The following is a 15,003-nucleotide window of genomic DNA, read 5'->3' as shown; positions in this document are numbered from 1 at the left end:
CTTCTGGATGAGTACATGGGATTTAATGGGATTGTGGGTTATAGATAGGCCTGGTAGGTATGGATATGATCGGCGTAACTTGTGGGCCAAAGGGCCTGTTTATGCTGTGGTGTTCTATATCAAACCAGAAAGGCGGACTCAACAGATTCTTAACTGGTTGTAAACAACAGGAAGGGAAGGAAGAGGAAATGTTTACAAGTCACTCTGCAACTTCTTTTAAAAAATTGCTGCCAAAATTGCTGCTCAATTCTGAGCCCATTAGAGTTCAAAGGAGCCTGTGGGTCTGAAGGTTTGCTTGAAAAAGTAAACTTCAGCCTCAGCAACTTTCTGTCCTCCTCCACGCAGACACCCAACAAGACTCGAGTCTTATTGACTAGGCTCAAAAATGGACAAGGCCTGAAATTCCATGGTGTTTTTCCAAGTCTCCTTTAAATTCTGAGAGGAGACCAGTAACACCATCTACCTGCTGTAACCAGGTACACTGCTACTTTACTCAGATTATTGGGAATATCAGGAGATTTTCCCGCTGTGGCATTTTCAGGACTCAGGTCGATTTGAGCCTATTTCCTTAAAAGGTTCATTCACTCAACATAATTACTTGCGAGGCTAAAATGAGTAGTTATCCTGCTGTCCTGGCATCTGATTTGCATTTCCTCCAAACACACCGCCCGCCTGGGGCATAAAGCAGATTTGTTTAAACATTCCCCTTGAACAAAAGAGAATATATATTATATAATTATATCAATTACACTGCTATCATCACACAGATAGTTAATGTTGCAACTTGGAAAATGTGGCAGTCGATTTGTGCACAGCAAATTCCCACAACAGGACTGTGACAACGTCCAGATAATTGGTTGGGTGATAAATAATGGTCAGGACACTGGGGAGGACTTTCCTGTTCTTCTTAAAAATTCATAAGATCTGCATCCACAAGGCAAAGGGGGAGGGGGGACTTAGTTTATCATCTCATCATGAAGGCATTTTATAATTTCATTTTTATACGTATCTACATTTTATCATCTCATCACTCTCTTAGTATTGCAATCGACCATCAGCCTAGACATTGTGCTAAGGTTCGTGGGGTGGGCCTTGAATCCACCCTTCTACCACAAAGCAGAGAGAGTGCTACTACTGAACAATGGATGATGATTTCAGGCACAAATATAGTCAATTTTTCACATTGTAAACATCGTTAAACTCAGTATTATAATATCCTCCATATGAGAAGCAGAGAAAGCTGAAATGTTGCTTTAAAGTTGATTCTGTGTTTGTTTGGTTGCCAACTCTTGTTGAAGATTAAATTGTGTAACATTTGGTCACATGGTATTTGATCACATTACAACAGGACATTTGATAGTTTGATATTTGCCCTGTTTATGCTTTTGCATTTACTCAAGTTGTGTGTCTCAGTATCATCAAGCCTCCAATAACATTTTTGACTTTTTGTTCGATAACAAATGGCATAATTTCTAAATTAGAGAATAAATGAACACAAAATTGAGAAAGGTTTAAAGTAAAAGCTATCCCTGTGACGTTCCTAGCGAATCAACTGCATTGAGAAACATGGAGTAAATTCCACTAATAATAAGTTTTAAAGTTTTTAAAGTTTATTTATTAGTCACAAGTAGGCTTACATTAACACTGCAATGAAGTTACTGTGAAAATCCCCTGGTTGCCATACTCTGGCACCTGTTCGGGTACACTGAGGGAGAATTTAGCACAGTCAATGCACCTAACCAGCACGTCTTTGGACTGTGGGAGGAAACCGGAGCACCCAAAGGAAACCCACACAGACACAGGGAAAAGGTTCAAACCCCGCACAGACAGTGACCCAAGCTGGGAATCGAACCCGCGTCCTTGGCGCTGTAATTCACTGTGTCATTGTGAATTACATAAATAACTTCTCACCATAGCTTTTTTTATTCCATTCAATAACATTCACAATACATAGTTAGAAAAATTTACATTCCAAGTTATAAAAATGATCAATGAAATCAAACTCAATCCACTTCACTGATTCCCACATCTCACACTGATTCTTCTGGATGATGAGGTTGTCCTCAGGGACTAAACACTAAAGCTGCCTGATTTTTGGAGAAAAGAAACATTATACAACAGCTGGTGTACATCAACAACCACTCTCCTTTCCTCCAGTTTTTGTCTTTCTCTCCCTTTCCAATTTGAAATTCTTTCTCCCTCCCCCTCCTTCATTGTCATGTTTCTCTCCCCTTCAGCCCCAGCAGGGTCCAGGTAACATGGTTTGGTTGCAAAATAATGCAAACCCGGTACTGCACATGCGTGAACTGAGCGCTGAACACTTTCCCTCGTGTCACAAGAAGCAGCAACCAGAGACTAATCCACCTGCAAAATGTTACAGGGGCAAAAAATCAGAAATAGGAACAGAAATTGACAGAAATGCTCGAGGAGATTTGGCAGTATCAGTGAAAAGAGAAGCACGGGATTAATGTTTCAGGTCATGACCTTCCCAACAGAACCGAAAACTAATCGTCCATTCTGCTGGTTTTCTGTCTGGGAACTCCATGTCAAACAAACATAATAAGAACATAAGAACATAAGAAATAGGAGCAGGAGTAGGCCATCTGGCCCTTCGAGCCTGCCCCGCCATTCAATAAGATCATGGCTGATCTGTCGTGGCTCAGTTCCACTTTCCCGCCCTCTCCCCATAACCCTTAATCCCCTCTCTTATCAAAAACCCATCAACCCGCTTCTTAAAAATATTTAGCGAGGCAGCCTCCACCACTTCAACGGGCAGAGAATTCCAGAGATTCACCACCCTTTGAGTGAAGAAGTTCCTCCTCAACTCCGTTCTGAACCGCCCCCCCTTTATCTTGAGGCAGTGCCCCCTAGTCCTACTGTCTTTTTTGAGCGGGAAGAGTCTTTCCACCTCTATCCTATCCATCCCATTCATCATCTTATACGTCTCAATGAGATCTCCCCTCATTCTTCTAAACTCTAACGAGTACAAGCCCAGTTTATTCAGCCTCTCCTCATAGCTCAACCCCCTCAACTCCGGTATCAGCCTAGTAAACCTCCTCTGCACTCCCTCCAGGGCCAAAATATCCTTGCGCAGGTGCGGCGCCCAAAACTGCACACAGTACTCCAGCTGTGGCCTCACCAATGCCCTATACAGCTGCATGAACTCACCTGATCAGTAAGGTTAGCATCTTTTTTTAATTCATTCGTGGGACATGGATATCATTGACTGGCTGGCATTTATTGCCCATTCCTAGTTGCCCTTGTTCTGAGGGCAGTTGAGATCAACCACATTACTGCGGCTCTGGAGTCACATGAAGGCTGGGTAAGGATGGCAGATTTCCTTCCTTAAAAGACATTAGTAAACCAGATGGGTTTTTCCGACAATCGACAATTGTTTCTGCTTGAATACACGACTGGAGGTTTGATCACTTGACAATCATTTGATTCTGATCATGTGCCCATCCGTGACCTAAATTTACATCCGCTCAAAAGGTCATTAGTCTGTGTTGAGTGTTCACATTATCATCAAGCCCCAAATAAAATATTGCTATTTCTGATTTGCTGAAGCTTTCAATGAGTGACTCATAATTTAATAATTAAGAAGGAATAAAAAGATTTAAGAGCAACGTTTAAGTGTAAATTACTGCTGATTGTACAGTATTGACTGCAATGAGAAAAACTGAGTCATTTATATTAATTCTATAAAACAAGATCATAAATTTAGGTCATTTCTAACCGATGTTCTTTTATAATTTAGGGACTTTTTATGTAGCATATCAACTTTTTAAAAAATCCGAAACAAATTTAATTAAATCAATGTCTCCCACATCTCAGCTTCTGGGCAGTGAGGGTCAACACTCAGACAGAAACCACCCTGAATCCAGTAATGAAACATATTGCACAAGAGCCACAGCTAGTCTCTCCCTCTGGCTGGGTTAGCCTGATGTGGAGATGCTGGCGTTGGACTGGGGTGGGCACAGTGAGAGGTCCAACAGGTTTATTTGAGAGCACATGCCACAAATGATATCAAATGGCTCGTGCTCTCAAATAAACCTGTTGGACTTTAACCTGGTGTTGTCAGACTTCTTACTGGCTTAGTCTGCACAGGAGCTGTGGCCAGTACAAATTATTGGACCCCAAAGTTCCAGCAGCTTTTCCCAGGATTCAATTCTGAGAGACTCACAAATGACCTGTGACGGTTACAAATCTGGATGGAAACATTTAATTGTCAAGTTTTGTGAAGGCAGAGTTGGCAGGAAAATAAAATTGAGGCAAGAGCCGCCTCAGCAATATGTTCCCAGTATTGATATAGAAAAAAATATTTCATTTACATTCAGTAATACTTTATATTGAGTGACAAATAGCTTTGAATTTAAATTCTGTCCCATAAACTTGCGTGCTCATGAACTGACCCCAAACCAAATTGTCTCAGGGTTCAAATTCCATTGCAGGAACAAAAATCAAGCCCAATCTTCTGGTGCAGTAGTGAGCAAGTCCTTTATTTAATTGGTTGCATTGCACATTGGAATATTCTGAGGTTATGTCTAAATATCAGTCTTTCTTTCTTTGTAACTGAAATTTCTCCAGTATGTGTGATTTTTCATGGAATCTTCAAGATTGTCTCAGAACGTTTCATTTCTATTGAGCCTGTTACTAACAGTCACTGAAATTAGGATATTACTTTGCTGATTTGTCATTCTGTGAAGTTTGATTCATATAATTTGCATTGAACCTTAACACATTTAACCAATTTATAGGAATAACCTGTATCACAGTATTTTTCCCATAACTGGACCCTCTGAATTTGACTGTTACTCACTCTCACAGGAGGAATGAGTCACATTTCCTATACCAGAGGGAAGCAATGCCCTTTGGCTGCTAGCGGGTTACTCATCTGAACTGTAATCACACCTATGGAAAGGTCCATGTTTTCTCAGGCTTTGTCATGGATTTTGATAATTGGGAGGTACTGGTGTGTGGCAAAAGCAGGTTGGTATGGAATGTTAGTGTAAGGCCCGTGTTTATGTATGCCTCAGTGAAGGTGTTGATAATGGAAGAGATAGATAGATTCTTGATTAATAAGGGGCTCGGGGATTATGGGGAAAAGGCAGGAGAATGGGGATGAGAAAAATATCAGCCATGATTGAATGACAGAGCAGACTTGATGGGCCGAGTGGCCCAATTCTGCTGCTATGTCTTATGGTCTTATGGAGCTTGGCACAGACACAGGCATCATCTGTATATTGTAGATCAATGACAGAGAATGGGATGACCTTGGATTTGACCTGCAGGCAGCAGAGGTTTCAGATTGGCGGATGGTGACTAGTGGAGTGCCCCAGGGGTCGGTGCTGGGACCTCAGCTTTTTACCATTTATATAGATGATCCGGAGGAGGGAACCGAGTGTAGGGTGTCGAAATTTGCTGATGACACCAAGATTGGGGGAACGGCAAATTGTGCGGAGGGTGTGGAGAGTCTGCAGAAGGATCTAGATAGGCTGGGCGAATGGGCCAGGAAATGGCAAATGGAATTTAATGTTGGCAAGTGTGAAGTGGTCCACTTTGGTAGGAATAATGGTAGGAAGGACTATTACTTACGGGGCAAAAAACTGCAGCAGGCGACGGTGCAGAGGGACCTCGGGGTCCTTGTGCATGAGTCGCAAAAACTCAGCCTGCAGGTGCAGCAGGTGGTCAGGAAGGCAAATGGGATGCTGGACTTCATAGCGAGGGGGATTGAATATAAAAGTAGGGAGGTCTTGCTGCAGCTGTATAGGGCATTGGTGAGGCCGCAGCTGGAGTACTGTGTGCAGTTTTGGGCGCCGCACCTGCGCAAAGATATTTTGGCCTTGGAGGGAGTGCAGAGGAGGTTTACTAGGCTGATACCGGAGTTGAGGGGGTTGAGCTATGAGGAGAGGCTGAATAAACTGGGCTTGTACTCGTTAGAGTTTAGAAGAATGAGGGGAGATCTCATTGAGACGTATAAGATGATGAATGGGATGGATAGGATAGAGGTGGAGAGACTCTTCCCGCTCAAAAAAGACAGTAGGACTCGGGGGCATAGCCTCAAGATAAAAGGGGGGCGGTTTAGAACGGAGTTGAGGAGGAACTTCTTCACTCAAAGGGTGGTGAATCTCTGGAATGCTCTGCCCATTGAAGTGGTGGAGGCTGCCTCGCTAAATATTTTTAAGACGCGGGTTGATGGGTTTTTGATAGGAGAGGGGATTAAGGGTTATGGGGAGAGGGCGGGAAAGTGGAACTGAGCAGCAACAGATCTTATTGAATGGCGGGGCAGGCTCGAAGGGCCAGATGGCCTACTCCTGCTCCTATTTCTTATGTTCTTATGTTAAACAAATTCCAGTTTGTTCTGTAGTTTCGCTCCACTCAGCGGGAAGTTTGCTGAGGGTGAGACGGGGCATTGCAGCAAGGAAGATTGAAAAGAGCATGGTGTGATGACTCAGTCTTGCTTGAAACCAATCCAAACATAAATTGGGTCTGTGTTTACAATGAATAAATTGGCACACCCAAGGACAATTTCAACAATGAAGTTCAACACTACAGCCTTCAGTATGCCAGCGCAGCTAAAACCAAATATGTCTAACCAATGCAGAGCAGCAATCAATAGAATGAAATTGCATGGTTCAAATACAGCAGAATGCAAGACAGAGGTGACGATGATCAAACTACTTCGTGCTCCAGTCATATTGTACCTGACTGGCCTAGATAGTCACCAACAAAAAAAGAGAGACATTCATCCTTGAGATTCATGCTGTGTAGCCATAATTAACATCAAAGGTCAGACTTATGAGGAGCGATTGAAGAGACCTGGGCTTTACAACACAGGAAGCAGTCACCTTAGTGGTGACCTTATTAAGGCTACAGGAAAAGTTGGCCGAGTCATTGGTTTAAACAATGGGGTTAGATTGAGTCTACACTGGTGCTGGACATTCTCCAAAGTTGATGATATCAGTGCTTGTTTGCCCTGTGAAATCAGCCATGGGAGTTTTCTGAACTGGATAGTATTATGCTGTGTATTTCCTAGTGTTCATGCTGTGTGATCTTCTGTTCTCTGAACACTAGAGTTGGAACGTTGTCTTTGAAATCAGTGGTAGCACATTGTGCTTTATCACAACATTGTAGTCTGCCCAGCAACGACTCGATCAATTTGCACAATGCAAACAACATTTCTGATGTATATTATCCTTCAATTTTCATTCAATAAGCATTAGAAAATAAAGTATTTGTATCATTCTAATATAAACAAACATTTTTGGGGAGATATCAAGAAATTCTTCTTCATGCACTCTGAACAATATGTGGAGGAATTATGCAGATAAAACTGTGGAGGATAAAATTTTCAAATGGTTTCAGACCCTCGTGAAAACTTATCACTTTGACCAAGCTTTTGGTCACCTGTTCTAATGTCTCTTTATGTTAAATACAGATGTTATATAAATATAAGCTGTTTTTGAATCTTTTGAAGAATATTAATATTCTACAATGGAGGAATTCTGTGCAAATGGCAAGATCTACCTGATATGCAGGCCCTGATGCTTAATGGAATGGGTAGTCCTGACAACCCAGTGAGGATCAAATATCTGTGTTTACAATGAATAAATAAACAGGACTGGCTGACTACTGTTAACAGGATATGACAGCAGGTTAGGATTCACTGTGGGATCAACTGTAACAAAAACTACTTTTGAGTCCAAACTATTTATTCAGGCAGAGTGATAGAAGACCAAAAGAGAAAATGCTGGAAAATCTCAGCAGGACTGGCAGCATTTGTCAGGAGAGAAAAGAGCTGACGTTTCAAGCCCGGATGACCCTTTGTCAATGGCTGAAGAGCCTGAATTCAGTTTCTTTTCGACACTACAGCCTGGACTATCGATGCACCCAGCTCAGGTATAGGCCCTAGTCAACAGTGGAATTGGGGAGATGAAGTGTACACAATAACAAGCTGGATTACAGGGGGATCTTTTTTGAAGAACAGTCACATAAAACGCTAAATAAAAGCAAATTAATGAGGATGCTGGAATCTTTGATCATCTGGACTCAATGCCAGCTCTCTTCTCTCCTTACAGATGCTGCCAGACCTGCTTCGATTTTCCAGCATTTTCTCTTTTGGTTACATAAAACTCTAAATGTTAACCTCTGTTTCTCTCTCCGCAGATGCAACCAGACCAACTGACCTTGTCCAGCACTTTCTGGTTTTGTTTTTGATTACAGAGGGAGTTAACAAGACAACAGCATGGAATAGGTAAGTGTGGAGGAATTGGGGTAAGGGTACCAACCTCCAGGATCAGCCCAGAGTCTCCAGTAATTGAAGTAAACTCCAGGGTAGTGCTTTTTGCAACTGTGGAGAAATATCAGTGGGACATTTAAAAATATGTTCTTCTACATTTTCTTTAAGTGTTTTTCTTTATAAAACATAAAAATATTGAAACTCAAGGCAGTGCAGAGTTGAGGGAGGTTGTTTGGCTCAGAGTTAAGCATCCTTTGATTGGGTATTGAGTTGTGTTGCTTTTCAATTGAGCCAGGAAGGGAGTATGTCACAAAGATGCATGTGTTGAGTGACCAATGACTAGAGTCATGATGTTGAGATGCCAATGTAAACACAGTAAGAAGTCTCAACACCAGGTTAGAGTCCAACCAATTTATTTGACAGTAAACTCACAAGCTTTCGGGGTTTGCCCCCTTCGTCATCTGATCTGATGTTGTGAGACTTCTTACAATGGCTAAAGTACAGGGAGAAAGCCATGTGATGAAACTTCCAGGAATACATTTAATCACAGTTGGCAACCCTCAACCGGCACCAGTTTCAGTGTCCCGGAAACCTGGAAATAGGAGGCATGGAATTTCAGCACATTATCCCTATTTTCTATGCAGCAGCTTGCTAGGTTGAGGGGTTGGTTGTCATTTGAGGGTGAAGGCCCAAATTGTTAGAAGGTCATAGCTGGGAATCGGACAGGAGGGAGGGAGAGACAATGGTAGGTAGTGGGGGAGAGGAGGAGAGACAATGGCAGGTAGTGGGGGGAGGAGGGACAATGGTAGGTAGTGGGGGGAGGAGGGACAATGGTAGGTAGGGCGGGGGGGTGGAGAGACAATGGTAGGTAGGGCGGGGGGGTGGAGAGACAATGGTAGGTAGGGCGGGGGGGTGGAGAGACAATGGTAGGTGGGGGGGAGGAGAGACAATGGTAGGTGGGCGGGGGGGAGGAGAGACAATGGTAGGTAGGGCGGGGGGGGAGGAGAGACAATGGTAGGTGGGGGGGAGGAGAGACAATGGTAGGTAGGGCAGGGGGGAGGAGAGACAATGGTAGGTAGGGCGGGGGGGGAGGAGAGACAATGGTAGGTGGGCAGGGGGGAGGAGAGACAATGGTAGGTGGGCGGGGGGGAGGAGAGACAATGGTAGGTGGGCAGGGGGGAGGAGAGACAATGGTAGGTAGGGCGGGGGGGGAGGAGAGACAATGGTAGGTGGGCAGGGGGGAGGAGAGACGGTAGGTAGGGTGGGGGGGGAGGAGAGACAATGGTAGGTGGGGGGGAGGAGAGACAATGGTAGGTGGGCGGGGGGGAGGAGGAGAGACAATGGTAGGTGGGTGGGGGGGGAGGAGAGACAATGGTAGGTGGGTGGGGGGGGAGAGACAATGGTAGGTAGGTGGGGGGGAGGAGAGACAATGGTAGGTAGGTGGGGGGGGAGGAGAGACAATGGTAGGTGGGTGGGGGGGGGAGAGACAATGGTAGGTAGGGCGGGGAGTGGGGGTGGGGGGGGGGTGGTGCGTGAATGAGGGCTCACCAGCAGGAATGCTGCAGGGAATCTAAAAGATTGGGACACACCTAAGAAAAAGAAATTGCTTAACGCTGCATTTTGAAACTTTCCTCTGAAAGCAAGTTAGTTCTTGCACCAGGAAACAAGTTAACAAAAAAACAAAATTCAACCAGAGGCTCATGAACACATTTTGATAAGACATTCTTTCCTAATCTCCACTCCCTGCCAAAGTTCAGCACCAAACACTCATTATCTTATTGTTAGAATTGGATTCTGTTTTGCTGGTTTACATGCATTCTGTTGTTGCAGGAGTAATTTAAAGTAGTGTAACATCACACGATTTGAATTTGGCTCACTCAATTCTACTTTTTAAAAGAGAAAGTATATTTGAAAGCAATAACATGATTTATTATTTTGTAATAATAATGCTTTCAGTTACAATGAAATGATTTCAGTTACAAGTTGCAAATCCAAGTTATTCATTTTTTCAATTTGAACTGGGTCATATTTTCTTTGGAATTTTAATCTGTTCTGATTTTCCTGTTGACAAGGTGCAGCCAAGTTAGTTTTTTCGGATCCAGATCTTCTAGGAACACATTTTTAAAATTAATTTGTGGGACATGGGCATCACTGGCTGGGCCAGCATTTATTGCCCATCCCTAGTTGCCGTTGAACGGAGTGGCTTGTTAGGCCATTTCAGAGGGCAGTTGAGAGTCAACCACATTGCTGTGGTTCTGGAGTCATATGGGTCAGATCAGGTAAGGACAGCAGATTTCCTTCCCAAAAGGACATTAGTGAACCAAGTGGGTTTTTCCAACAATGATTTTATAGTCATCAATAGATTCTTAATTTGATGCAATTGGAGAGCAATTTGTTAGATGTGTTCAGGAGGACTTTCTAATATAGTCTGTTGACAATCCAACCAGGCAGGGGACCATACTAGATTTGGTATTGGGGAATGAGCCAGGTCAAGTGATCAATGTTTCAGTTTGGGAGCATTTTGGGCTCAGTGACCATAATCTCCTTCGATTTTGGGTAATCTTGGATAAGAACAAGAGTGGTCCTCGGGTGAGGATGCTTAATTGAACGAATAAGAAGTCTCACAGCATAAGGTTAAAATCCAACAGGTTTATTTAGTATCACGAGATTTTGGAGCACTGCTCATTCATCAGGTGAGTTCATTGTGGCACGGTGCTACAGTGGTTAGCACTGTTGCCTCACAGCACCAGGGACCCAGGTTCAATTCCCAGCTTGGGTCGCTGTGTGGAGTTTGCATGTTCCCCTGTATCTGCATGGGTTTCCTCCAGGTGCTCCAGTTTCCCCTCTCAGTCCAAAGATGGGCAAGTTAGGTGAATTGGCCATGTTAAATTGCCCTTTAGTGTCAGGGGGAATAGATAGGATAAATGCATGGGTTACGTGGGTAGGGCCTGAGTGGGATTGTGATTGGTACAGATTTGATGGGCCAAATGGTCTCTTTTTGCATTGTAGGGATTCTAAAAGTTAACCACTCAAGGGTAATGGAGGGGAGTCATGCATGGAGCCACAGGAAGTGGGTGACATCCTTAATGAGTACTTTGTATCAGTATTCACCAAGGAGAAGGCCATGACGGATGTTGAGGTCAGGAATAGGTGTGTGAAAGCTCTAGAAAACATCAATCTATCGAAGGAGGAAGTGCTGGGTATCTAAAATTTCATTAAGGCAGACAAGTCCCCAAAGGAGGATGGGATCTATCTCGGGTTACTGTGGAAGGCAAGGGGAGAAATAGTTGGGGCCTTATAGACATCTTCACATCCTCTTTAACCACAGGCAAGGTTCCAGAGGACTGGAGAATAACCAATGTTGTTCCCTTGTTTGAGAAAGGAAGCAGGGATCATCCAGGTAATTATAGGCAAGTAAGCCTGACATCAGTGGTGAGGAAGCTTTAGGAGAAGATCCTGAGGGACAGGATATATGCACATTTGGAAGAAAATGAACTAGTTAGTGACAGGTAGCATGGTTTGTCCAGGGAAGGTCATGTCTCACCAACTTGATTGAATTTTTTGAAGAGGTGACGAAGATAATTAATGAGGGAAGGGCTGTGGATGTAGTTTATATGGACTTTAGTAAGGTGTTTGATAGGATCCCACATGGGATTCAAGGTGGGCTGGCTAGATGGATACAGAACTGGATTAGTTATAAAAGACAGAGAGTAGCAGTGGAAAGGTTTTTTTTCACAATGGAGACCTGTAGCTAGTGGTAATGATAGCCATACTACCAAAAGGACGTGGAGGATTTGGAGAGGGTACAGAAAAGATTTACCAGGATGTTGCCTGGTATTGAGGGCATTAGCTATGAGGAGAGGTGGAGAAACTTGGTTTGTCCTCACTGGAACTACGGAGGCTGAGGGGTGACCTGATAGGAATCTACAAGGTTATGAGAGGCATGGACAGAGTGGATAGTCAGAAGCTTTTTCCCAGGGTAGAAAAGTCGAATACTAGGGTGCATAAGTTTAAGGTGTGAGGGGCAAGGTTTAAAGGAGATGTACGAGGCAAATTTTGTTTTACACAGAGGGTGGCGGGTGCCTGGAACTCGCTGCCAAGGGAGATCGTGGAAGCAGACACGATAGTGACTTTTAAGTGGCGTGTTGACAAATACATGAATAGATGGGAATGCAGGGATATGATCACCGGAAGGCTCGGGGGATTTTAGTTCAGTCGGGCAGCATGGTCAGTGCAGGCTTGGAGGACCGAAGGTCTTGCTCCTGCATTGTAATTTTCTTTGTTCTTTGGTGTTCCACAGGGGGCTCTGTTATTTGTGGTATATATAAATGATCTGGAGGAAAATGTGGGTGATCTGATTAGTAAGTTTGCAGATAACACCGATGTGGGGTGATGCATTTTGGAGGATCAAATTTAGGTATAAATTTTACTGTAAATGGCAGAACCCTTCGGAACATTAATATATAGCTGGATCTGAACATGCAGTTCCCTAAAAGTGGGTGATCAAGGTGACTAAAAAGGCATATGGTATGCCTGCCTTCATCAGCAAGGGTACTGAGTACCAAGAGTTGGGAAATCACATCGCAGTGATATAAAACCTTGGTTAGGCCGCATGTGGAGTATTGCGTGCAATTCTGGTCAGCACGAAACCAGAAGGACACGGAAGCTTTAGGGAGAGTGCAAAAAAGGTTCTGGGATGTTGCCTGGTCTCAAGGGTGTTGGTTATGAAGACAGGTTGAATAAATTAGGATGGTTTACACTGGAAAAATCAAAGATGAGGGGAGACCTGATAGAGGTCTACAAAATTATGAGGCATAGTCGGGGTGGATAGTCAGAGACTTTTTCCTAGACCGGAAGTGTCAATTACAAGGGGGCACAAGTTCAAGGTGAGAGAGGGAAAGTTTAAGAGAGATGTATGGGGGAAGTTTTTCACACAGAGAGTGGTGGGTGCCTGGAATGCGCTGCCAGAGGAGGGGTGGAAGCAGACACATTAGCAATATTTAAGAGGCATCTGGATGGGTACATGAATAGGGAGGGAATAGAGGAATACAGACCGAGTAAGGACAAAGGTTGTTTTTTTTAAGTTAGAGCATCATGATCAGCACCAGCTTGAAGGGCTGAAGGGCCTGTTCCTGTGCTGTACTTTTCTTTGTTCTTTGTTCAAATACTTTCAATTGAATTCAATTTCCACCCCCTGGGTGGTGGGATTCAAACCTGGGTTCCCAGAACGAGTCAAGTTTCTGGATTAATAATTTAGAACATAAGAAATAGGAACAGGAGTAGGCCATCCAGCCCTTCGAGCCTGCCCCACCATTCAATAAGATCATGGCTGATCTGTCGCTGCTCAGTTCCACTTTCCCGCTTTCTCCCCATAACCCTTAATCCCCTCTCTTATCAAAAACCCATCAACCCGCGTCTTAAAAATATTTAGCGAGGCAGCCTCCACCACTTCAACGGGCAGAGAATTCCAGAGATTCACCACCCTTTGAGTGAAGAAGTTCCTCCTCAACTCCGTTCTAAACCGCCTCCCCTTTATCTTGAGGCTGTGCCCCCTAGTCCTACTGTCTTTTTTGAGCGGGAAGAGTCTCTCCACCTCTATCCTATCCATCCCATTCATCATCTTATACGTCTCAATGAGATCTCCCCTCATTCTTCTAAACTCTAACGAGTACAAGCCCAGTTTATTCAGCCTCTCCTCATAGCTCAACCCCCTCAACTCCGGTATCAGCCTAGTAAACCTCCTCTGCACTCCCTCCAAGGCCAAAATATCTTTGCACAGGTGCGGCGCCCAAAACTGCACACAGTACTCCAGCTGCGGCCTCACCAATGCCCTATACAGCTGCAGCAAGACCTCCCTACTTTTATATTCAATCCCCCTCGCAAATAATACCACAAGGCTATCGCCTTCCCCTTGATGGTTATATACATTCAGGATTATTCAGAATCAGCTATGTATTTCTAGAACTCCAAGTTATTTAAACATGATTTCCCCTTTGATCTTCTTCATTACCCCATATTTTCCTGTGTGACTACTAATTCTATCACGAATACTTTTTTTCTCAACTTTTGCCACTGAAGTTAAACAGACTGGTCTGTAATTGCTGGGCATATCCTTACAACCTTTTAATGTGTTGACATTAATGTATACGATCAAGTAAATATGGAATCCTGAAGGCTGCTGAGATGGTCAGCAGTTGGAGAGATGAAGGGTAGTGCCAAATATTATACTTTAGTGAGGCAAAGTGGTGGAGGGATTTACAATGCAGCACACAAGTCAATATCATCTAATAAAGAAACGATAAACATTTTGGACCATCTTTATTTTGTTCTTTCTGCTTTTTCAAAACTATTAATTGTCTGCATCTTATTTAATCGTCTTTTGCCACAGTCAGTTCCTTCTACTGAAAAAAATAGGATTTAATGACCAAAAAAAGCCAGATTTTTTTTCCTGATTTCTGTGCCAGTTCTCTCATTGGTATGTATAAACAGATTCCGCTGGGAACTGTTTTCTAAGAAGTGGTTCTGAGTTGTTTTACTTTCACCCTAATAGTCACTGAGTATTTGCTAATATGTGAAGTGGATGGAAGAAATAGAATAATGAGCAATGATGGAAAGATCTTCAGAAACTGAATAGGAAGGAGACGGAATACACTTTTAGTAGATATTGAAAGAAAGGAGAATATTATAGTCAAAACATACTCAGAAAAGGGTTTAGGAGGGTGTAAAATTGCACACTCCATCTAAAATAACTTTTAATCCATGTG

General features: G+C 43.4%; 1 protein-coding gene across 1 annotated transcript in view; it reads left to right on the top strand.

Moving 5' to 3' along the window:
• The first annotated feature begins 8,166 nt into the window (after window positions 1–8,166).
• Window positions 8,167–15,003, top strand: part of LOC145360258 (tumor necrosis factor receptor superfamily member 5-like) — an 88,268-nt gene continuing 81,431 nt past the window's right edge. The window contains exon 1 of the mRNA XM_080215344.1: window positions 8,167–8,254. The gene's annotated coding sequence lies outside the window, so the exon portion shown is untranslated. The remainder of the gene's footprint in view (window positions 8,255–15,003) is intronic.

The sequence above is a fragment of the Carcharhinus amblyrhynchos genome, chromosome 30 (genome assembly GCF_965287045.1).
Source record: "Carcharhinus amblyrhynchos chromosome 30, sCarAmb.v2.hapA, whole genome shotgun sequence".
In the NCBI taxonomy this organism is placed as follows: Eukaryota; Metazoa; Chordata; class Chondrichthyes; order Carcharhiniformes; family Carcharhinidae; genus Carcharhinus; species Carcharhinus amblyrhynchos.
The sequence above is the reverse complement of the archived record's forward strand: the minus strand, read 5'-3'. Positions and strand labels throughout refer to the sequence as shown.